The 26,494-nt window shown below is 43.8% G+C and overlaps 1 protein-coding gene across 5 annotated transcripts in view; it reads right to left on the bottom strand.

Annotated features, from left to right (window-relative positions):
* The window catches only part of tcf20 (transcription factor 20), an 85,915-nt gene that overhangs the window by 57,504 nt on the left and 1,917 nt on the right, over positions 1 to 26,494 (bottom strand). For 3 of the 5 annotated variants that reach the window (XR_008726278.1, XM_055663039.1, XM_055663036.1), the window contains exon 1: positions 23,403 to 25,475. The exons of the other annotated variants lie outside the window; for them this stretch is intronic. The gene's annotated coding sequence lies outside the window, so the exon portion shown is untranslated. Of the gene's footprint in view, positions 1 to 23,402; positions 25,476 to 26,494 lie in introns of those variants that run through there. 5 annotated transcript variants of the gene reach the window in all.

Genomic DNA, 26,494 nt, shown 5'->3' on the forward strand with positions numbered 1-26,494 from the left:
GGCTAAAGAACCAACGTGATACAAGTCTTTCTATGCATTGAGGGATTAGGGTTTGGAATTCACCACTTGATTGAGTGGTGGATACATTCAATAGTAACCTTCAGAAGGGAATTGGATAAATACGTGAGCGTTTTCACAGATTTGAGAGTATCGCACGATTAGCAGTGAACAGGCCAGTCGACACGATGTGCTGCAGGTTTCAATTATCTCATCACCAAAACCAAGAAGGGAAAAAATAATTGTTTAAGAAGGAACTGCAGATGCTGGAAAATCAAAGGTACACAAAAATGCTGGAGAAACTCAGCGGGTGCAGCAGCATCTATGGAGCGAAACGTTTCCTATCTCCTTCGCTCTATAGATGCTGCTGCACCCGCTGAGTTTCTCCAGCATTTTTGTGTACAAGGGAAAAAATAAATTACAAGAATGTGAAAACTGACATTCATTTTCTAGAACTTGCTAATTATAGGGATATTAGTGATGGGAAGGACTAATTAATTTAATGCAAAACTCAAAATGCTGAAGGAGCTCAGTGGGTCAGGCAGCATCTGTGGAGGGAATGCAGACTTCAGTCTGAAAGCTGGTGCTTTAGTCAAGATTGCAGGTTAATTTAATGCTCCCTTTCTAATTAGCTATGGAAAGGGGAATGGCTGGAGGACGGACCCTTGGCAACTGTGGAGGTGGATGAATAATTAATTACAGCTTCCAAGGTAAATGGAGCAAAGGCAGGTAATTGAAGTGTAGATACAGCTCAGTCTTTAGTTTAGTTTAAGATACAGAGCAAAAACAGGCCCTTTGGTTGAGTCCGCGTCGACCAGCGATCCCCCAGGCGCTGAGACTATCCTACACACACGAGCTACAGTTTACAATTTTACTGAATCCAATTAATCTACAAACCTATATGTCTTTGGAATGTGGGAGGAAACTGGAGATCGCGGAGAAAACCCACAAAGGTCACGAGGAGAATGTACAAGCCCCGTACAGACACAACCCGTAGTCAAGATGGAACCCGGGTCTCTGGTGCTGTAAGGCAGCAGCTCTACTGCTGCACCTCCGGGTCACAATCTAAATACCTCGCAAAGCAGGCACGAGGGACGGAATGCTTTCAACTATTCCAATGTTTCATCATGAAAGGGCAAGTTAAGAGAGCTATCCTGGCTATCGTAGATTAAACAAAGGCAGAAATGCTGGACGCACTCAGCAGGACTGGCAGTATCCCGGGAAAGAAACAGAATCAGCATTTCAGGTCAAGGACCCTTCACCAGAACTGGAAAAGTGAGAAAACAAGCCTGCTTTAAATTGCAGAGGGGGGGAGGGGGGGTGGAGAGAAAGAGGGATTGTGTCTGATAAGGTGCAGACCTAAGTTGTCAAGGTAACAACTACTTTAAAAGCCAGCAGTTAGGAGACGAGGGGAGAAAATAGAAATGAAGACGTTTAGCTACAGCTGCAGAGGGAAAGAAGGGCAATTACCTGAAATTGCCGAATTCAGCAATATGTACAAAGGACTGCAATGTGTCCAGACAGATGAAGTATAGTTCCTTCAACGTACATAGGCCATTGTTGGAGCAATGTACCGGGCTGAAGGCAGGGGTCAGAGTGGAAGTGGGATGGGGGAATTAACGTGACAGGCAACTGGAAGTGACTGCCATGGCCTGATGCCTACACGACAACAGGACTGCCAGACAGCAATTGGTGTAGACTCAAGTCGACGGTAGTAATTTATACCACCAGCATGGAAACTCTCACATTTAGAAGGGTCTCAACCTGAAAAGTCACCCATTCCTTCTCTCCAGAGATGCTGCCTGTCCTACTGAGTTACTCCAGCATTTAGACAATAGACAATAGGTGCAGGAGTAGGCCATTCGGCCCTTTGAGTCAGCACCACCATTCAATGTGATCATGGCTGATCATCCCCAATCAGTACCCCATTCCTGCCTTCTCCCCATATCCTCTGACTACGCTATCTTTAAGACCCCTATCTAGCTCTCTCTTGAAAGTATCCAGAGAACCTGCCTCCACCGCCCTCTGAATTCCACAGACTTACAACTCTCTGCGTGCAAAAGTGTTTCCTCATCTCCGTTCTAAATGGCTTACCCCTTATTCTTAAACATTTTGTGTCCATCTCTCACATTAAGTTTAGAGAAACAGCACAGAATTAGGCCCTTCAGCCCACCAAGTCCGTGCTAACTGGCAGTCTGCTCCGACCAGCAATCCCCACACACAACCACCATTCAACACACTAGGGACAATTTACAATTTTACCAAAGTCAATTACCCTATAAACCTGTATGGTTTTGGAATGTGGAAGGAAACCAGAGCACCTGGAGAAAAAGCAAGCAGTCACGAGGAGAACGTACAAATTCCGTACAGACAACACCCCCGTAGTCAGGATCGAACCAGGGTCTCTGGCGCTGTCAGGCACCACTGTGCCGCCTCATGTTTAGACTGCAATCCCTGTCTGAGATCACCAAATTCAGATCAAACCAGGGAATTCATCTGAGATTATCCCCTTGTGAATGATTCAGTGTCAGACCGGAATGATCATGTTACCACAGCAGCTGACATAGCTTTCGACGTACAAGACTGTTCGGTAACCCTTTTTATTTCTCCGATAGAAGTTTTGAAACTGGGTTGGTGGGACCAGTTTAACACGACTCCAATGTCAACTGCAAAGTACACCAGGTTGTGGCATCTAATGGCAGCTGTTTGGGAGACACTTGCTAACCAGAGTTAAATGCTGCAGCAGTTCTGGCCTGTTTACAAAGGAAGCAAATCAAACTGCAACTCAGTCTGCCCCGGCAAGGCCCCTCCGTGATCTAACAGCTGGCTGCAATGAAAGAGCTTGTAGGGCAGGGACTATGCTCCAGAAATAGTCCGGAAAAACAGCCCAAACTGGACTCTCAGCTCCGACATAACATTTTAAAAAGAGACTGGACAACTCAATCAGAACACCACATCACTATGGCAACAAAGCCCAGAACAAAATCCAAAAGCCTTCCTTCCGTTTCTCAACCATCACATCAACGTGAGAGCAGTACCGTGTCAGTGTGTGTGTGTGTCTGTTTATATATACACAAGCATGGCTGCACAGCTCAGTCTTGCCCAGAGCAATGGCAAAACCCAGGAGCTATGAGTTTAGGCAGACCACAAGCTGCCGCCCCTTGGGGGCTGCAATGATAAACACACTCCATCCAAAACCTTTGGTGTCAGTGCAGCTGTTTCCATGGCAACCGCAGGCCTAAATCATGTCTGGAAGTGAGCAGCCTCCTCACCCTTCCTGTGCCAGGGAATTTAAGGTGTGGCTTATTTGGCCTCTTTCCACCTGGTGACTCAGCATTGAGCAGCTTCCCTGAGCACAGAAGCGGTCATCCCTCCGACATGGTGTCCATTTTGAGCAACATAGTGGCTACCCTTCCCACACCTCACTGCAATCGCAGCATAATAACCGAGACCGGAGGTTAATATGGCCCCTGTAGCCTGCTCTACAATGCGTTAAAACTCGGATAAATGGTACCATGCCGCTGGGAGCAGAACCGCTGGGGGCCGTCGAGAATGGTGGGGAACTAACGGAGGGGCAGTCGAGAATGATTGGAGGACCAAGCATTACATTTGCACAGCTAATAGAGCCATCGCCTTTCAGTGCCAACGACCCAAGTTAAATCTCAGGTGCTGCCCGCATGAAGTCTGCATATTCTATCTGTGACTGCATGGGGTTTTCCTGGCTGCTCCTGCTTCCTCCTATATCCCAAAAGCATGCAGGATGGGGGATTAATTGGCCACTGTAAATTGCTCCCCATAATTGCTAAAATTAGATGCCAGCTGATACAGATGTGGGGGGGGGTAAAAAATGAGATTGGTGTAAATACGTAGTTGATGGTTGGCATGAACTTGGTGGACCGAAGATCCTGTCTCCATGCTGTTTCACAGCAAATCTTGCTCCAGTATAACTTCATACGGTCTAGGAGTAGAATCAGGCCATTCGGCCCATCAAGTCTTCTCCGCCTTTCAATCATGACTGATCTATCTCTCCCTCTCAAGCCTATTCTCCTGCCTTCTCTCCACAACCCCTGACACCCTAACTAATCAAGAATCTGTCAATCTCCGCCTTAAAAATACCCAATGGCCTCCACAGCCGTCTGTGGCAATGAATTCCAGATTCACTACCCTCTGACTAAATAAATTCCTCCACATCTCCTTCGTAAAGGTATGTCCTTTTATTCTGAGGCTATGGATTCTGTTCCTAGACTCTCCCACTAGTGGAAACATCCTCTCCACATCCACTCTATCTATGCCTTTCACTATTCGGTAAGTTTTAATGAGGTATCCCCTCATCATTCTAAACTCCAGCCTGTGCCCCCGAACACTCATCATAAGTTAACCAGTCTCAGCCTTGGCTCCGATGCCATTGGAAGTAGGAAAACTAGCTCAAACTTTCCCCTTAGGATTACCCCTATCTTCTTCCTTACTTTCACATTTATTTTTGTACCATCTGAAAATCTGACTGTAATGTACTCAGTCCCTTCATCCAAATCATTAATGTAAATTGTAAATGGTTGAAGCCCCAGCACAGATCCCAGTGATATAACCTTGCAGACATGAAATCTCTGCTGTTTTCTGTTTGCCAATATTTTATTTATGCTAATATATTACTGCCAATGCCAGGAACTCTTCATTTGTATATTAATGTCTAATGCCGTAACTAGAATGCCTTCTGGAAATCCAAAAGCATTGCTCTTTTTGCACTCTGCTTGTTCGGTCCTTAAAGAGATCCAGCAATCTTGTCAAACATGACTTCCCTTTCATGAAGCCATGCTGATTGTGCTTGATTGCACAACGATTTCTAGATTTTCCGATAGCTCTTCCATAATCACATTTGCCATTTTCACCATTTTTACCAGTGATAGATGTCAAGCTAACAGGCCTATGCCATCCCGCTTTCTGTCATATACTGAAATCTCAACAACTATGCATAAGGGCCATAGAAATCTAATCCCAGAGAAAAAATGGTCTGGAGGCAGCACAATGATACAGCTGGTAGAGCTGCTGCCACACATAGCCAGAAGCTTGACTTCAATTCTGACCTCAGGTGGATTTTGCCTGTTTTCTCTGTGACCCTGTGGGTTTCCTACAGGTGCTTTGGTTACCATCCACATCCCAAAGACGTAGGATCCCAACTAGACATTCTCGTTGCTGCATTAGACATTAATATACAAATTAAGAGCTCCTGGCATTGGCAGTAATATATTGGCATAATTAAAAGGTTGATTGGCCTCGGTAAAATTGCCCCTGGTGTGTAGGGAGTGGATGTGACCAAGGGGAATAACGTAGAACTAGGGAATAGGTAGACACAAAATGCTGGAGTAACTCAGCGGGACCGGCAGCATCTCTGGAGAGAAGGAATGGGTGATGGTTCGGGTCGAGACCCTACTTCAGACTGATGTCAGGGGAGTGGGCAGTACAGAGATAAAATGTAGTCGGAGACAGTAAGGCTGGTTGGAGAACTGGGAAGGGGGAGGGGATGCAGAGAGGGAAAGCAAGGGCTACGAAGTTAGAGAAGTCAATGTTCATACCGCTGGGGTGTAAGCTTCCGAAGCAAAATATGACGTGCAGTTCCTCCAATTTGTGCCGACAATGGAGTGAGGCCCAGGACAGAAAGGTCAGTGTGGAAATGGGAGGGGGAGTTAAAGTGTGAATAGGTGAAACTAGGTGATCGATATGGATGCTGGTTGACTGAAAGGGGGTGTTTTCATGTTATATATTTCAATTGAATTCAATTAAAGATTCACCTTGTTGCCAAATAATAGGTTTGTGGGGTTTTTTGGGGTCTTCACTATCTATCGATCGCCCTTTCCATGAGAAAGTGAATCCAGTTGTGTGGTCTTGGTGGGAGAGCAATGTTAGAAATAGGTGCCGGAGGAGGCCAATTCAGCCCTTCGGGCCAGCACCGACCGCCATTCATTGTGATCATGGCTAATCTGTTAAATGCAGAGGTTGATCTCAACACCTGCCTCCAGCCGGCTGAGAAACATGGAGGCACAAGAGTCTACTGATGCTGGAATCTTGAGCAAAAAATACAATTCTGGAGGAACTCAGTGAAGGGAAAGGACAGATGTCTCGTGGTCAGGACTCTTCTTCAGACTTCGGGGTCAGGGGAGAAAGCTGGAAGAGAGAGTTTGGTTTGGGGCAAAGCTTGGCAAGTCATAAACACGTGAGGGGAATGATTGGCAGATGGGTGGAGATAGCAACAAAGACTAGAGGTAAAAGGAGACAAAGGATGTCAGATAAAGCAGCACGGGGCGCAGCGTTAAGAGTTGCTGCCTGACAGCGCCAGAGACCCGGGTTTGATCCTGACTACTGGTGTTGTCTGTACGGAGTTTGTACGTTCTCCCTGTGAACCACATGGGTTTTCGCCGGGTGTTCCGGTTTCCGCCCACTTGCAAAGACGTACAGATTTATAGGTTAATTGGCTTCGGTGAAACTGTTATAAACTGTTTTTAGTGTGTAGGATAGACAATAGACAATAGGTGCAGGAGTAGGCCATTCGGCCCTTCGAGTAGGCCATTCAATGTGATCATGGCTGATCATGCCCAATCAGTACCGCGTTCCTGCCTTCTCCCCCTATCCCCTGACTCCGCTATCTTCCAGAGCCCTCTCTTGAAAGCATCCAGAGAACCTGCCTCCACCGCGCTCTGAGGCAGAGAATTCCACAGACTCACAACTCTGTGAGAAAAAGTGTTTCCTCATCTCCGTTCTAAATGGCTTACCCCTTATTCTTAAACTGTGGCCCCTAGTTCTGGACTCCCCCAACATCGGGAACATGTTTCCTGCCTCCAGCGTGTCCAAACCCTTAACAATCTTATATGTTTCAATAAGATCCCCTCTCATCCTTCTAAACTCCAGAGTGCACAAGCCCAGCTGATTCATTCTCTCAGGATAGTGTACAGGGATCTCTGGTCGGCGCAGACTCAGTGGACAGTGGAACAACCCCTTATATTCCGCTTGGGTAGCTTACACACCATCAAAACTAAATAAGTAAAGGAGTGAAATGTTAAATCAGAAGGAAGGAAATATGTGGAATGGAACAGGGGAAAGAAGGGGCATAAAAAAGAAATGGGGAACCCAGGGATGGGAGGGGAATGAGCGTATGGAGCAGGGGAAAGGAGCGGGGTGACTGGGGTAGTGGGCGATGGTGGAGAAAACGTGAGCCCACTGGGATGACGGCGTGCGTGGGAAAAGGAAAAGAGAGGGAAGGTAGAGGGGCATTACTTGAAACAGAAGAATTCATTGTTCATATCAATGGAGTGTAAACTACCCAAGCGGATATGAGGTTCCAGTTTGCAAGTAAACTCACTCTGGCAATCGAGGAGGCCAAGGACAAAAAGTTCGGAATGGGAAGGGGAAGGGGAGTTAAACTGGTTAGTAACTGGGAACTCTGCCTCACCTAGTCTATGCTTGGTCTCGCTAACATAGAAGCCACGTCAGGAGATTAAATGCAATAGGATTCGGGCTGGGGCCCTTTCGGGATGGAGGATCTCAACCCGAACCGGCGTCTGCAAATCACCTGCCACAGATGCTGCCTGGCCTGGCCAGGTTTCTCTAGCACTTTGTTGTTTGTTCAAGATTCTAGCACCTGTAGTCTCATGTATTTTATAATCACTGAAACATTGACTTGCAATCATTGTTGCAAATCAGCAGCTTATTTGCCCAAAATAATTAATCATAAGATGAATAACCAGACCTTCTGATTTATTTTATGTGATGTGAGTTAAGGAGTAAATATTAGCTTTTACACCAGGGAGAACGTTGCTGCTGTTCTTTCAATAGTACCATGGAGTCCTTTGCCTCCATCCAAGCAGCAGAAATGGCCTGTCCCACTTACGCGATTTCTTCGCATCAGGTCACAGCAGGTCGCTGAAAATTTTCAAAATGTTGAGAATCCAGCGGTGACGAGAAAAAGGTACGACTCTTTGGGCCACTATTCACGACCATACAGACGTCTCCCCACGACATGTCACAGAAACATAGAAAATAGGTGCAGGAGTAGGCCATTCGGCCCTTCAAGCCTTCGCCGCCATTCAATATGATCATGGCTGATCATCCAACTCAGTATCCCATCCTTGCCTTCTCTCCATCCCTTTAGCCACAAGGGCCACATCTCTTAAATATAGCCAATGAACTGGCCTCAACTACCTTCTGTGGCAGAGAATTCCACAGATTCACCACTCTCTGTGTAAAAAATGATTTTCTCATCTCGGTCCTAAAAGACTTCCCTCTTATCCTTAAACTGTGACTCCTAGTTCTGGATTTCCCCAACATCGGGAATAATCTTCCTGCATCTAGCCTGTCCAACCCCTTAAGAATTTTGTAAGTTTCTATAAGATCCCCCCTCAATCTTCTAAATTCTAGCGTGTACAAGCCGACTTCTAAATTCTAGCGTGTACAAGCCGACTTCTAAATTCTAGCGTGTACAAGCCGACACGTGACGCCTGTTTAGTCGTGAGTAGTCGCCCAAAGAGTCGTACATTTTTCTGGTCGCCGTTGGATTTTCAACATTTTTAAAATTATCGGCAACCTGCTGCGACTATGACGGGTGCCGGCAAGAAGCCAAAAAGAAATTACATGTGAGACAGGCCCTCAAAGCATCTGCAGTTTATCTCCTACTTTATTCGAGGCTGCGATTCTGGGTCTCACCCCTCCCCGATAGCAGCACACCTTTATGCATGATCTCTCCCAACCTCAATGGGATCCTGCCCTCTCAATCTTAGCCCGAGCCTTTCCTTTCAGTGCAGCATTTCTTCCACCATGTTAAGAGTCACAACGTCCTCATTCACTCACCAATAAAACCAAATACCATGACTCATCCGCTTCTAGCGTGTGGGTGTGCAGAGCACAAGGTACACTGCTGATCTGCATTTAAAGTGAGCGCCAGTCCAAGCTTGTTACCACAGGAGACTGCAAATGAGACCCAAGAGTGAGGCACTGTCCTCTAACAAACACAGACATGCCAAGGCGAGGCCCAGCATAAAGCAAAGATCTATAGTTTGCCATACTCCACGCACAGAAAGCAACATCATTGTCAGGAGTGTCATCGTTCAGTTCAGATATTAAACAGAGGCCTCCATAAGTGTATGCAAAAATAACATGGAGTTAATTCAAAGGTAATCAAGTGAATTCTTCTCGTGTCCAACCAGTTGAGAACATAGAACAAGGAAGAATATAGCTTAGAGCAGGCAGTTGGGCCTACAACATCTGTGCCGAACATCATGCCATGTTAATATCAAAGATAGACATAAAATGCTGGAGTAACTCAGCAGGTCAGGCAGTATCTCTGGAGAAAAAAAAGGGTGACTTTTCAGGTCAGAACCCTTCTTCAGACTGGAGAAACTGTTCAGACCTCTAGCCTGCAGAAGGGTTCCGACATGAAATGTCACCTATTCCTTTTCTCCAGATATGCTACCTGACCCGCTGAGTTACTCCAGCATGAGTCTATTGAGTCTATTATCAGAACCTTTGGGATCCGACCCAAAACATCACCCTTTCCTTTCCTCCACCCTGGATAAAAGGTTCCAAATGGATTTGTTCTTCAGACTGGATAGTTGGTGTTTTGGGCTAGGACCCTTACCTGGTTGATATCCGGGACTGATATCCCCATGCCTAATTTGACATTGATAATTGAAGAATGTTGATTTGTATTGGGGCAGTGCCATCTCCACTGCAGGTTCCCTGGGCAAGGATACAGCAAGCCAACAATGAACAATACTCAAACATTGAGCATGTGCCACCTCTAAAGATCTACAATGTACTGGTCCTAGCGTCTTTATGGTTTTAGGACCATGGCTTGGGCACTTTATTGTGCTGCTTAAAAGTGCACTCCTCGGTACTTGGTGGATTGGAAGACCAAACCTTGAATGGAAATGGCGGCAAGGCAGGAAAAGAAGATTTATCTGTACAAATTCTTCTACAACCATCTGCAAAGGATTTCCAATAATGTAGCATCAACCCCAAGGCTCCCATGCAAATAAATCATGACAGAATTAACTGGCAGCCCTTAACAAGACCAGCATGCAACAACTGAGCAAGATCCACAAAAAATGGTTCCCGGCTATACGCATGAAACCCTGCCACATTAATCATCGCTGTCATAGATTCTCATCGTGCGCATCAGCGATTAGACTTCACAGCCATTGTTTGCCACGGATGAGATTTGCAAAATAACAGTTGCACTGGATTACCAATGACAGTGACTTCAAATGTACTACATGGCTGCACGGTCCTTTTCAATGCACCAGGAATGTTAAAGGCTCGATTGAAAGTCACTTCACTTTTTAATTTAAATCCTGCAGGATGCATTTGATTGGTAATTTCCCCCACCCTCACATTACCAAAGTTAACACATTTAACACAAATTTCCCCCACCCTCACAACAAGACCTCTAAAATCTACATCAGATGTTTTTGCAACACAAGAGCTGAACTCCAAAGGTAAGATAAGAATAGCTCCCCTTGCAATCAAGACCAAGTTGAGAGTTTGTGACATAAGAAGCTGAAACAAACCTGGCCAATGGGAAATATGAAAGAAACACCCCCTGTGCGGAGTTATATGTCCCATAAGGAAATATATTTATGAATCAACCAGAACATAACTGTAGGAATTCCTTGAGGCAGTGTTCCAGGCCCACCATCAGTTCCTTCAATGACCATCTTTCCATTCTTACAATACAATACAATACAATACCATTTATTGTCATTTGAGCCTCAGTGAGGCTCAAACGAAATTCCGTTTCCACAGCCATACAAACAAAGACAATTTCCTACAGACATACACACAATTTAATTCACACAAACATCCATCACAGAGAACCCACTGTGATGCCCACTGTGATGGAAGGCAAAGTCTTTTCTCTACCCTGTTCTCCATTTCTCTCCCGATGTCCAAGCCCCAGGCGGGCGATGCTAAGTCCCACGGCCATTTTAGGCCGTGCCGGGCGATTTACGGCCCCGCTCCCGGTCTAAAAGTCACAATGTTGGAGCCCCCGGCGAGCGCTGTAATGTCCCACGGCCATGAAGCCGTGCCGGGCGATGTACGTCCCCGCTCCGGGTCGTTCCAACCCTGCGACACGGGCTGGAGAAGTCGCGTTGCGGGAGCTCCGGGAAGCGGTCTCTCCCCCCGGACCCGCGAGCTCCCGATGTCCCAGTCCACCAGACCTGCGGCTGCAGCTGGAGCCTCCGAGCCCCAGGAGTCGGTCCGCAGCAGCGAGTCACCACCGCTCCCCACGCTCCGAGGCCGGCCAGCCCAACAATGGTGAGTAGTCCTCAGCTCCGCAGTCTCCCGAGCCCCCGGGTCATTCAGGTTGGAGGCCGCTCCACGGTGCTAGGCCCCAACGACAACGGAGACCCGACAGGGAAAAGGTCGGGTCTCCCGGACAGGGAAGAGATTTTAAACAGTTTCCCCCCCCCCCGCCCCCCACATATACACATTTAAAACCAGTATTAAAAAAACACCAACACTACATTTAACTAGACAAAAAATAAAAAAAAGACAGACAGGCTGTAGGGGCCGCTGCAACGGGTGAGTCGCGCCGCCATTCTGGGACCATCTTTCCAAATTGGGACATTTACAAACATTGCACAAATTTACAACTTCTCAGTAAATAAAGATACTATTGCGTGCATGCAGCAAAATTCAGAAAGTATTCAGCTACAGATTGATAAATTGTGATCTATTGCAATCAGCTATGATCACAATGAATGGCGGTGCTGGCTCGAAGGGCCGAATGGCCTCCTCCTGCACCTATTTTCTATGTTTTCTATGTTTTCTAAATGGCAAGCTATATTTGCAGCACTTAAGTACCAAGTTAACAACCAGCAACACCAGAAAGTGTAAACATGTGGCTTTGACAGTCAATGAAATGATCATCAATTCCCCATTAATAACAATCAGGGAACTCTAGCCCTATCCTACACACTAGGGACAATTTACAAATTTTATCAAAGCCAATTGACCTGTACTTCTTTGGAATGTGTCAGGAAACCACAGCACCCACACGGTCACGGGGTAACGTACAAACTCGGTACAGACAGACCTGTGGTCAGGATCAAACCTGGGTCTCTGCCGCTGTCAGGCAGCATCTCTACCGCTGCACCACCATGCCGTCCTCAAAGTCATTATTAACATGACAACTCTCAGAAAATCTAGGGAATAATACCAAACACTATACATGACTTTTTTTCAGTCTCACTAAAATCTTTGACTCCGGTAATTGTGATGATTATGTGGAGCATCTTTCCCAAATTTGCCTGAAACAAACAAGTTCCCTGTTGGTAAGTAAGACAGGAGTGTTGTGCCGGGATTAAGCTCATTATCTCAAGCACCCTTTTCCTAAAATGGCCAAAGGCCTGCTTTTGTGATGCCATGATATTAACCAACTGCTCCAGAACAGATCCAATCTCAGTACAGATCAATTTCGAGCAAGACAGACGCCATTATTCTGACACCTTTTCAACCTCGTTACAATGCTGTACACCTTCAAAGCTGCCAGTTGGAACTGAACTAATGGGAAAGTATTGAACCTAGATTGCCTTCAATCTAGAAACCAGATCACCCAATGTCAGTTGAACTAACTTTTGCAGGTGCTGTGTACATGTATACAGAGGGCAAGCTCCAAATCATTGCTATCTTGCTCATTGAAGCATACATTTGAGTTTTGTTTAGTTTAGAGATACAGCTCGGAAACAGGCACTATGGCCCGCCGAATTCACACCGACCAGTGATCTCCGTACACTAGCACTATCCGACACACTAAAGATCATTTTAAATTTTTTACCAAGGCCAAATTAACCTACAAACCTGACCATCTTTGGAGTGCGGAAGGAACCCAGAGCACTAGGAAAAAAAGTACAGTCACAGGGAGAAAGTACTACCTGCGTACAGACAACACCCATTAGTCAGAATCGAACCCGGGTCTCTGTCACTGTAAGGCAACAACTTTACCGTTGCACCACCGTGTTGCCCTAACCGCCCAGATTTAACATCCGTAAAACAAAGGTTTTCCAACCCAGCCCGCTGTACAACATCACCTTCCAACAGAAAAGTGTCACAACAAACCTTGAAAAACACGATTCACTTCATACAGTGCCCTCCATAATGTTTGGGACAAAGACCCGTCATTTATTTATTTGCCCCTGCAATCCACAATTTGAGATATGTAATTTAAAAAAATTACATGTGGTTAAAGTGCAAATTGTCAGATTTTAATAAAGGCCATTTTTATACATTTTGGTTTCACCATGTAGAAATGAGAGCACAGGAGAAACAGTCAATGTTGTCTCCACAAAATCGTCCAAACCCACAGGCAGGCTAAGCAAACCAACACATTGGCGCTCTCTCCAAGGACCCCCCCCTGCCTGCAGCATTATGGTCATAATTAGAGTCAGCACTGTCATTCACATGTTTGACATCAAGCTCACAAAACAGATCTCCTTCGAGGGCATCCATGAACCTTTACCTCGGTCCACCTGGTGATTTCTAACCATTATAAAGCTTGTTAGAGAATGTCTGTTTTGGGACTCTGACGTCAAACATGGCGAGGAGCAAGTACCAAGGACCGTACGTCCATTTGACAGTAGAAGCCCTCTGCTCCTTCTTGCCCACCAACTGCAGAATCCGCAAGTTCCACGTCGGTTGCGATTGGACCTTGGAACTACAGGTCCACCATAGATTTTGTGGCAACTGCTGGACCACTTTAATCCGGACAATATTCCTTCAAATATTCCAAATCAAAATTTGATGTCTATGTATTAATCATTTGTTTGAAATTCGTATGTTCACTCGAGCACAAGCTTCTCTGTCTGAGTATCTCACACTGCACTAAAGTCTGCTGAGTGGAAAGACAGTAACGGAGACAGGAGGGTGTAATTAGTTACATAGCCAGTTTCCATCACATGCAAAGTGTGCAATGAGATCACTGTCAGCCAAAGAATCGGTGGTGGACTGCAACACACAGCAGACTAACTCAGTCTAATTCAAAGCAGATTAAAATCCATTTTATTCAGCCATTATTATGACCCTAAATACGCTGACAAAGGATCCGCAGAGTCTATTTAAAAAAAGGGATAATTTTACAATGTTTACAAATAACTCTTAGTCAAAATTTTCTCTAGGCTTGACTGCCAGAAGAATTCTGTACATTTTCATACCTCTACTCTTCCTCTCCGTGACTCTCGGTCTGACGAAGGGTCTCGACCTGAAACTTTGTCACCTATTCCTTCTCTCCAGAGATGCTGCCTGACCCGCTGAGTTACTCCGGCATTTTGTGTCTATCTTCAGTGTAAACCAGCATCTGCAGTTCCTACACAGGAGAATGACCAATATTGCCAGGAACAGTGGTGTCACAATATGAAGCCCAAGTGTAGCAGAGGAATTAACATTGGGAATTTAAAAATGACGGCGTGCAGGACTTTACATTGGAGACTGAATTTCTCTTGTCACGTTCACACCAGCCCAACTCTTGAAAACTAAAATCAGAATTTCACAAATCACATTTAAGTTTTCATTTAATAATTTATGTGTCTGCTTCTTCAGGATCATCCTCAATGCTTTTTTTAAATCAAATTATCACGGCCTGGTTTGGCAACTCAAACAAAGGAGATTACAAAAAGTGTTGGACCCCCCCCCAGTCCATCAAGAGTACTGACCCCCTCCACCATCTAAGGAATTTACAGAAGGCGGGGTCACAAAAAGGCTGCCAGCATCATCTACACCACATGCTCTCATTTCACTCCTACCGTCAGGAAGAAGGTAAAGGAGGCATAAATCATTGAACAATGTCTTCATTCCGATAACCTTGACCAACAAGCTTTACGAATAGAAAGCTTCTTCTCAACAACCATCAGGCTCTAAAGCACTAAACAATGAACTATCCTTAGTTGCACTCGGAGCTTCGGGCTTTTATTGCACTAGTATGGACAATTATTAATTTATCATTTATCATATATTATCTATGAATATTGTGTTTAGAGGCTGCTGAAAGTAACAATTTCATTGTTCCATTGTTTGTGCATAGTACAATTAAACACTATGGATTCAACATTGATTTTGGTTGGACTGAAAGGTCTGGCTTCTGACTGAAGCAGTTTCAGACAGCGATTGACAATTGGCATGCATTGCCAATTTTGTGCTCTTGTTGCTCTTCAGCTCTTCATCGTGTTTACTACTGTATGCTAAATATATAATTAAAAGGCACGGTGGCACAGCAATAGAATTGCTGCCTTACAGCGCTTGCAGTGCCGGAGACCCGGGTTCGATCCCAACTATGGGTGATGTCTGTACGAAGTTTATACATTCTCCCTGCGGCCAGGGAGATCTTTGGTTTCCTCCAGCACTCCAAAGACGTACAGGTTTATAGGCTAATTGGTTTGTTATAAGTGTAAATTGTCCCTTGTGTGTGTAGGATAGTGCTAATGTGCGGGGAACACCGGTTGGCCCAAACTCAGTGGGCCGAAGGGCCTGTATCTACGATGTATCTCTAAACCAAACTAAATTGAACTAACAATTGTGTGAAGATCTGATAGACAATAGACAATAGGTGCAGGGGTAGGCCTGACCCTCAGCACCACCATTCAATGCGGTCATGGTTGAATCCCCAATCAGTACCCCGTTCCTGCCTTCTCCCCATATCCCTTGACTCCACTATTTTTAAGAGCCCTATCTATCTCTGTCTTGAAAGCATCTAGAGAACCTGCCTCCACCGCCCTCTGAGGCAGAGAATTCCACAGACACGCAACTCTCTGTCAGAAAAAATGTTTTCCCGTCTCCGTTCTAAATGCCTTACTCCTTATTCTTAAACTGAGGTCCCTGGTCTGGACTCCCCCAACATTGGGAACATGTTTCTTGCCTCTAGCGTGTCCAGACCCTTTTGTGTCAGTTGCTTAATCTGGCACAACTAGGAAATAGAAGACCAGGCCATGCCAACTGCCCTCAACTTTCTGATGAATCTTCAGTGCAGTCCCTCCAGAACCAATATATCCTTCCTGCATTACACAGCCGAGATTTGAACATAGCACAGTGGAAGAGGTTGAACTAAGGCTTTACACTGCCACATCACAACTTCATTAATTTTGCCTTCTAGTTCCTTCAGATTAACCTTTTTAATTGTTTTTTTGTGGCAGTCTGCAGGCTTTGAGATCTCTCCACAGTTCCTCCTGATTTTGAAATTATTCCTGCAGTCCATCTTTCCAAAGTGCTGGCTGCGAGGAAGTCCGATGTCACAAATTTAATTAATATCAAAGCTCTGGAGTGACCCCCTGAATCGCTATCCACGACTCCTGGATCAGCCTGACCCTCAGCGCAGTTGTGTAGTCTGACACAATTAACAGCAAACTTCCTATGCCAGCTCCCATCCCCGCACAGAAGCACAGCATTTTCTGGAGGGGTGAGGTTCCAATGCGATTGCTGGCTGGCAATGGGCGTTATGACACACCAAGTCCTGATCGACAAGTCCCTGCAGAGCTTAGACAGCTGGTAAAGTCGCACACATCCCCAGGCAAAACCAGCTGCCGGAACTATGAATATCTCTGAATGTTGCTTATGTTCACATTCAAAAATGAAATTAATCAAAATGTATTTTTAAAAAGAACTAAAATTAGTGAACACTTAACCCAAACAATTAAAACATTGAAACTTGCCCCTCTCATGATGAAGGATACCGTCCGTTAAAATATGAGAGGAATAGATCGGGTAGATGCACAGAGTCTCTTGCCCAGAGTAGGTGAATCGCGGACCAGATGACATAGGTTTATAGTGAAGGGGAAAAGATTTAATTGAAATCTGAGGGGTAACTTTTTCACACAAAGGGTGGTGGGTGTATGGAACAAGCTGCCAGAGGAGGTGGTTGTGGGACTATCCCAACATTTAAGAAACAGTTAGACAGGTACATGGATAGGACAGGTTTGGAGGGATATGAACCAAACGTGGGCAGGTGGGGCTTGTGTAACTGGGACATGGTGGCAGGTGTGGGCAAGTTGAGCCTAAGGGCCTATTTCTGAGCTGTATTACTTTATAACCTAATGACTCAATTAGCAGTCTGAAGAGGAGTGTCGACTCAAAATGTCACCTATTCCTTTTCTCCAGAAATGTTGCCTGACCTGCTGCGTTACTCTAGCTTTTCGCGTCTACACTCGTTTATCAGATTTCCCAAAATAAATGCTCGCTCTGCAATTGAACTCCACAACACGGAGTAGTCAGAATAACAGTGGCCAGGACTTCTCATGAAGTAAGACCCTTTACTATTCAGGCGAATGATACGTGTTTTGGATTGGCAACAGATCCTTCCCTGGAAAAAGTTGTACATTACCGCTTATAGTTTTGCTCTCTATCTACAAGGGAAGATGTACTTTTCCTGGAGACGGTGAAACGGTGCTTTATTGACCAGATTGGTGGATTGGAGAGTTGAGGTGCGAGGGATTGAAATTTAAATTGCTTCTAGATCTGTGTTTCTGGATACTAATAGCCAATAACCTTAACCAATACTTGACTAAACCATAATACAGTCAGCCAGATATGCACTTAGTCTTTGTGAAAGAAGCAGGCAGCTTCAGCAGACTGCTGTGATGCCTGCAGCAGAGGTCGAGCCAAGTATTCTTGCAATATTTAAGAAATATTTAGACAAGCACTTGAATCAACAAGGCAAAGATGGCTAGGAACCAAACATGGGTAAATGATGTGACTATAGACATTACTGACAGCGGCAAAGTAGCATGGCGGTAGAGTTGCTGCCTTACAGCGCCATTGACCCAGGTTCAACCCTAACTCCAGGTGGTGTCTGTACGGAGTTTGCATGTTCCCTCGATAACTGTGGGTTTTCCAAGGAGCTCCTCCCTACACTCCAAAGACGTACAGGTTTGTAGGTTGATTGGCTTCAGGAAAAATTGTCCCTAGTGTGTAGGATAGTGTTAGTGTATGGGATCGTTAGTCGGCATAGGCTTGGTGGGTCAAAGGGCCTATTTACACACTGAATCTTTAACCAAACTAAACTAAATGGGTCAGTATGGACACTGTGGGCCAAATGGTTTTTATTTGACCTGCACTTCTCGGACTCTCTTCTGTTCATCAAATTGTAAAAAAGGTCAATTTTCATGGTAGAGGATGCACAGGAGATTTACCACCACAGAAATTTTACTGCACCATCAGACAAGCTTGAGTTGTTTTCTTCAGAACTTAGAAGGCCAAGAGATAGATAAAATTGTGAGAGACCTTGATAAGTATATAGGAAAGACACACTTCCCATGGTTGAGTGGTCTAAAACCAGCGGAGGAGGGGTGCAGATGATCGCGGGAAGACGAAGAAAGAAAGGAGACACAAAAAACTGCAGTTGCTGGAATCAAACAAAGAACAAAGTGCTGGAGGAAGTCAATGGGTCAGGCAGCACCTGTGGAGAGTAGACACAAAAAGCTGGAGCAACTCAGCGGGACAGGTCGCATCTCTAGAGAGAAGGAAAGGGTGACGTTTTGGGTTGAGGCCATTCTTCAGACTGAAAAAGGGTCTCAAGCCGAAACGTCACCCGTTCCTTCTCTCCAGAGATGTTGCCTGCCTAACCGAAGACAGACACAGCGTTTTGTGTCTAACTTCAGTTTAAACCAGCATCTGCAATTCCTTCCTACACATAGCATCTGTGGAGGGAATGGACAGACATTTCAGATATAATATGAACATTTAGATGAAGAAAGTTGGTTGGAGTCTGGCACTCACTTTTTGAAAGAGTGGTGGGGAGAGAGGCCTTGAACAATTTAGTACCTGGATATGTAAATGGAGTCAGGAGGGTGCTGGTTAAGTATTTTTCTACCAGCAGAGACATATGGGCCGAATGGTCATTTTCTGTGTTGTAAATGTTCAGTCATTTATGAGTCAGGCCATCAAATATTGAAGTGTTCTCCATGAAACAAACAGGATTTTAAGAAGACTTGATAGGATACATGCTGAGAAGCGTTTTCCTGACTGACGAGTCGAAAACTCAAGTCTCAGCAATAAAAATCCACCATTTAAGATTGAAATGAGAAATTTCCTCCTTAGAGGGATGAGAATGCTCAGATTTTTTACTCTGCAGGTCCAATGATGTAGAACGGTCTAGCTTGTTCCAGACAAATCAAGTGATTCGTGGATTTCAAGCGAAAATCCTGGAATTCCAATCCCAACATTATAGCAAAGGCACCTTCAGGGGCGGCGTGGTGGTGCAGCAGTAGAGTTACTGTCTTACAGTGCCAGAGAACCGGGTTTGATCCAGACTATGGGTGCTGTCTGTACAGAGTTTGTAGGTTCTCCCCATGACCGCGTCAGTTTTGTCCGAGATCTTCGGTTTACTCCCACACTCCAAAGATGTACAGGTTTGTAGGTTAATTGGTTTAGTATAAGTGTAAATTGTCCCTGGTGAGACGATGGGCCTGTTTTCGCACTGTATCTATAAACACCTTCAGAACACAAGATGCAATGGCTCAAGATGGAAGTTTATCACTAAATTCTAAAAAGTAAATTAGGAATTGGTAATAAACCCTGACTTGCCAATGAGGTGCATATGCCACGAATGTAGAGTTGCATGCCATGGGATAGAAGGAATCGGTGAAGTTTCGGGCCGAGCTGCTTCTTCAGACCACTGCATCAGAAACTACTTCCCTCTGTCCCACATACATGACTCCATATTGTGAGACTCTGATCCCTGCTTCTAGAAGCCTCAGTCATGGGGGTATACATCAACTCCACCCCTACATTGTCAATCCTCTAAAATATTTTGTCGGTTTACAGTTTACAGGCCCAGTTTGCTTACTATCTTCCCATGTGACAAAACTAACATCCAGATATCAATGGATAAAACTTCAGTGGACTCCCTCGATCACAAAATATCCTTCCTTAGGTAACATCAGACCAGTACACAACATTGCACATTCAGCCTCACCAGGATTAAAAATGGAGCAGGACATCCCTATTCTTGACACCACCGTGTTCTTGAAGTAAATGCCAACTTACCATTTGCTTTCCTAGTTTCTTGCCATGTACCTACATGTTAATTTTCATATGAGATCTACCTGAACACAAAAGTCTTCCAATCTCATATCATTTAGAACAATGGGCTTTCTTTTATTTCTCTTCTGCACTATTCCCTTATATCCTGGCTCTTTGCAGATCATTGAACCCATTTATACTTGCTGCGGCTCACAATTTATTGTAATCCGTAATATAGGGCATTCTGTTCCCTTTCCTTCAAAACATTTACAAATACGCTCAGCAACAAACGTTTCAAAGCATCCTTGCCCATCTATTGGCATTCATTCTTTTTATCCCAACTACCTGTCAACCAATTACCAATTAATCAGTCTAAGAAACGGCACCCATTCCTCTCCAGAGATGCTGCCTGTCCCACTGAGTTACTCCAGCATTTTTTGCCTACCTGCGATTTAAACCAGCATCTGCAGTTCTTTCCTACCAATTAATCAGCATACTTCCAATTTGAGGCTTTTACTTCTGCTAATAGCCTTTTCAAATGTCCCATGGAAATCCTTACTGTACGCAAATATTGCCCTATGTAACGAACTCGTGACTGTCTCAAAAAATGTACTCGATCAGACAGCAGTGATCTATCCTTCTCAAATTTGTGTTCCTTTATTACCTTATATTTGTTCATCTGTTTACTGACACGAGGCTGATGATAGATTTCAATGGTGTCAGTGTTAAACTGGTTTTTCTCCTTCCACCCTTCTTAAATATTGCTTAATTTTTTTCAGTCCAATTCGCAAGCCTATTCGTTTTAAACCCAATAAATGATGTTCAGTTTTTCATTAAGTAAATCTATCATATTTGAGTTATTTGGGAAATTCTGACTGGACACGAGAAACTCATCTATTCTGGTCTTACACCCATAAAACTGTTAGAAAACCACGTAGAGTTATAGACCCATCACCACCAGCACTGTATCCTAATGTTAAACAGTGACAATATGCAGGCGCACATTTACAAACTGGTACCTGCAGCCTCAGGCAGCTCATCTTGGTACATTGAACTCCATGAACGGAAAGCACATTTACAATTCATAGCCGTCAGAAGCTGTCAGCTTGTCAACAGCTACGCGGGCCCAGGGCCAGAGATGAGGTGGAGGAATGTGGTGCTCCACTGCAGTTTGCTGGGATGGAATCTTTCCCGCGACACTGACAGGGGCACACAATAATAGGTCCTGATTAAAATGAGAGCACCCGAGGTTAGGGATACAACAGAAAATGTGCTTCCACGTGCAAAAAAACAACCAGGGTAAAGACTGACCTTGGAGAGAACACTGAGGGAAGGCAAATGAGAAAGAGAAAGTGAGCATTTCTCTGAGTAAGCATGATGAGTTTTGAAAAATAAATGCATGATAAAAGGGAATAAAACGGGAGTATGGATAACTGGATTTCCCTACGAAAGAGTTGGCACTTTAGGAGCCGACTGGCCTTGTCTTGTGCAGTAACATTTTTTCATGTTGTGACCATTTTAAATCTCAATTTCATCTACTTACATTAGCACCGGACTTATCATTGGCAATAACTTTGGATATGTAACTTTCTAGTTCTTTATCAACTAATCGCCTACCATTGATGTACTACAGACAAATCACCACCATCAACATCCTGCAGGTCGCCACTTATCTGAAACTCAACAGGAGCAGCCACGCAAATAGTGAGGCTACAGAGAAGTTCAGAGGTGAGATACGACACATTTCCTGACATCCCAAAGCCTTTCCAGCAACAATGTCACAGGTCAGGAGTGTAACGGAATAATCTCCACTTGCCTGGACATGGAAAAAATCCAATAACACACCAGGATCGCAGCAATATCCAGGACAAAGCAGCCCCCTTGTTTGGCACCTGATCTACCACCATAACCATTCATTACCGCGACTACTGCTGTATAGTGGCTGCCATTGACAAACTTCACTGCAGTTTCTCACCTAGACTACTCCAACTCCGCATCCTAAACCTGCAACATCCACGAGGGGCAGCAAGCACATAGAAACACACAAAAAAAAAAGCTGGAGGAACTCAACTGGTCTGGTGGCATGTGTGGAGGAAGAGGTTTTCGCTCAAGACAATTCCACTGGATTGATGGGAACACCACAGCCTGCAGATTCCCATCCAAGTCAAGCACCATGCTCCTTGGAAATATAATTGTTAATGCTTCATTGTCACTGGGTGTAAATTATGGAACTCCCTCTCCTACAGCATGCAGTACCTTCACCAATGGGACTGTAGCAATTTAAGGTAGCAGTTCACCACCAACTTCCCACGGGTAATTAGGCACATACTATGATGCTGATCTTGTTAGTGCAAACCAAATCCCCAATGACTAAAAACAATGTTTATAAATAAGGATAAATGTTAAGGCTCGAGGACATATCACTAGGATTCATCCTTTATCACATCCACACACTCTACACCTTACCCCCAAATTAATCTCCTCCCCAAGTCAAAACATTAATGGAAACAACAGTGCTGGAGGAACTCGGCAGCTCAGGGAGCATCTGTAGGGGGAATGGATAGATTGTGTTTCCGGCTGACCCACTGAACCAGCACTGTTTCTTGATCAAAACATTAATAGACAACATGGATGAAATAAAGATACCTTGACTTGCCAACGACACAGTGAAGAGATCATAAGGGGGCTACAGAGGGTATTATTCATTTTGGCAAGAAAAATCAAAAAGCATATTATCCAAATGGTGAGAGATTTCAGAGCTCTGAGATGGAGATGAATCTGGTGTCCTAATGAATGATTCACAAAAGGCTAGTACAGGCGGCTGGTAGGGAAGTAAGGGGTAGGGAAGAGAGCACGAAAATGGTCCATATCATGATTGTCCGTAACAAAGTCGCATCATCTGTGTATGGACCAAGAAACGGGAATTAAAAAAAGAATTGCCCTTACTCACATTTTTCACATAAATTTCGTAAAAGCATATTTTTATTCCAGATCTCAGATTTTGTTTTGATGGTGGTTTGTGAATTCTGTACACGCAAGCTTCCATTACCCGATTTGCTGTAAGGCAAGGATCGTTTGAATGCAGGTACAAGTAATTAGGAAAACCAACAATGTTTTTTTCAAGGGGAATTGAACACAATCTCTCAATTGTGTAGGAAGGAACTGCAGATGCTGGTTTGTACCGAAGATAGACACAAAATGCTGGAGTTACTCAGCGGGTCAAGCAGCATCTCCGGAGAAAAGAAATAGGTGACTTTTTGGGGTCAAAACCCTTTATCAGCAATTTATATCTACAATCTCCCTATTTTTGTTCTTTAGTTATAAAGTGCAATGGTGAGGCCATTTCTGAAATAGTGGATACAATAGGGGTGTTAATGCAGTGAAGGTAGTTTATATAAAGTTTAATAGATCGATACCTGGATTATGCTTCATGAGGAAAGGTTGGACAGACTAGGCTTGTATCCACTGACATTATGAGGGAGAATGGACTTGATCGAAACATAACATCTTGGGAAGTCTGGACAGGATGGATGTGGAAAGGACACTTCGTCCTGTGTTGAACCTAGGAACAAGGAGTCACTGTTTTTAAAAAAGGTTACCCAATTAAAACAGATTACATGTTCTCTGAATCATTGGACCACTTCCCCAGAGGCAGTGGAAGCAAAATTTTTGAATATTTTAAAGAGGTAGATAAATTCTTGTTAAGAGGGTAAAAGGTGCAATCAGGAACATGGAATTGAATTTACAATCAACCCTGATTGTACTAAATGGCAGAGGTAGTCTGAGGTGCTTGAGTTCCCAATTCCTATGTACAATTCTACACACATTTGTTTTTGCTGTCCTTTTTCACTGGGATATAACACTATCACAAAGTCCATTATGACACTCACATGTTTATCCTGGCAGTGACCTTGATGGAAGATGTATCTATATTAATCAGACAATTTCCTCTTAGTATCCTTAAATTTGCTCATTCAACTTTTCTACTCTTCAGCCAAACTAGTTTTTTTCTTTTCCATATAAAACCTTCATGATATCAAACACCAAACTTTTAGCCATCTTTGCTCCACTGAGAACAAAACTAATATATTAATTTGTTCCACGTAACAAAACAATCGAAAATTTAGTTAATTTTGAACCCAAGGAAGAAAATATGAAATATTTTATTGATGGTAAGAAGCCAGATACTGCAAAGGAGAACAGACTTTGCGGATCTAAATATATTCATCACTAAAAGCAAATAGAAGTCAGTTCTCTCTGCTCATCAATTTTTGTTCAAGTGCTCAATGATTTTGATCCTTACGGTGCAAGGTTAACGCCTTGTGGCGCAGAAGACCCTTCAGCCTAACATACTTGACCAGATTCTCCTAATGAACCATCCAATCAATCCCACTACCCTCCTCTTCTTCCTAACCCTGCAAATGTTTTTGTTGTGAGCTTATCTGCCAATTCCCTTTTGAAAGTTGCTGCTGAATCTGCATCTGCCATCCTTTCAGGCCGTGCATTCCTGGTTTACAGTACTAAATAATCTTCATATTTACCTGTGGTTTTGTCACAGTTTATCTTAAATCAACACCTTCCTATAACCAACAGACATACTAATGGAACCACTTTGAGTTCTCAATTATGAACAGACCTACAAATTCAATTTTTAATATTTCACTGCTCTGAGGAGAACAGCTTTGTCAAGTGGAGGAGGTTTGAGAGGTGGACAAGATCACAATGCGCTCAGACTGGGCAAAACAGAGAGCAAGTTGTTCCAATTCAGGAACTTTTATAAGAAAACTAATTCAAAGAGACAGAAGAAAGATGATTGGATGGAAGGGGAGCAGCAGGATAGTGAATAAAACCCTTTTCAAAAAGTGGCAGTTAGCAAAGGCAATAGAAATATTCAGAATCAGAAGAAATTAAACAGGCCATTTATGGAAAATAACTTTCATGGAAAAAAACGAGTGAATTCTGTAGGTAGGATTGATATATAGCTGCTCCACCTGTGGACCCAATAGGCTGAACGTCATAACAATTCTATGATTCTTTGTCCTTAATCAGTGGCATAATTCCAATAAGTGCCCAGACCACTCTCTTAATAATCATATCACAAAATTCCCCAAGTAGGTTTTCACCATTCTATTGAAAAGTGCATCATGACACCTTCAGGAAGCCCAAACAGAAAACATCTATAGACCACGCAAGTGGCCTTTTCAAAGTGAGCAGCTGGTCAAAGCAAGCAATGTTCTATCCTTCTCAACCAACACTAATTCTTCCTGATCAGCTCATTCTTGTTCAATTGCTCAGAAGGTACATTCACCAGGTAAACACAAAATGCTGGAGTGGGACACGCAGCATCTCTGGAGAGAAGGGATGGGTGATGTTTCAGGTTGCGACCCTTCTTCAGACTTTGTTACTGAGTTACTCCAGCATTTTGTGTCTACCTTCAATTTAAACCAGCATCTGCAGTTCCTTCATACACACTGGTACATTCACTATCAATCTCTTAACTGATATTGAACTAAAAGGCATAAAATACAGTTTAATTCTCGTGTCTTAAACAATGTGACATCATCAGCCAATTTTCAATCCACAAGCAGAATTCCGACCTCATGAGACCTTTGAAAAATCATGACTAACTCTTTGGAAATTCCCTTTACACTCAGGATGGAGAGTTTTTTACTATCACTATTCATCTACTTGTGAGGCTAATTCCGATGGAGTGCTACAGTTTTGGAAGTGCCAACTTTCAAATGGAACATTAAAAAAATGATAATTTGATCTCTCAGATTGAATGAAAATATCCCATGGCACCGTGCCCTGAAATCAATACAGTGGCTTTCGAAGAACATTAGTTAATTCATTTAAAATCTAAAACTGTCTTGAATGTACTCTACACTGAGCAGCTGCAGACTGAACAGAATTCCAAAGATTAAGGTTGAGAAATATCTCATCTGTCCTATATGGTCAACTTCTTACTTTGAGACAGTGACCCAATTCTAGATATCCCAACCAGAGGGAAAATGATAAATACATCTACCCTGACAAGCCTCCAAAGAATTTTGTACATTTCAACGAGATCACGCCTCATTCTTCCAGAGTGTTTAGGCCTCATTGTTGAATTCTCCTCACCTAACAAATTTGTGCTATCAGAAAACAACACGAGCCTCCACTACACTCCCTCTAATGCAAGTACATCTTTGCTTGGGTTTGGTGGTGGGGAGAATTTGTCAAAAGCAGACCTGTACACTATATTCCAAATGTCGTTTTACGAGGACTAAATACATTTGTAATAAGACATATAAAGTCATACTTAAACCTTCTTGTAACAAAGGTTTACATACCGTTTACATTTGTAATTGCATGTCGTACTGACATGTTAACACTCAGTGATTCATATACAATGACACCCAGGATGCCCTCAATACCAATACCTTTCAATCTCTCACTATTAAATAAAATCAAATTTTTCCCTTGCCATTTACCACATTCTCTCACATCCCAATGCCTCCCACATACA

Source organism: Leucoraja erinacea, chromosome 37, assembly GCF_028641065.1.
Source record: "Leucoraja erinacea ecotype New England chromosome 37, Leri_hhj_1, whole genome shotgun sequence".
NCBI lineage: Eukaryota > Metazoa > Chordata > Chondrichthyes > Rajiformes > Rajidae > Leucoraja > Leucoraja erinaceus.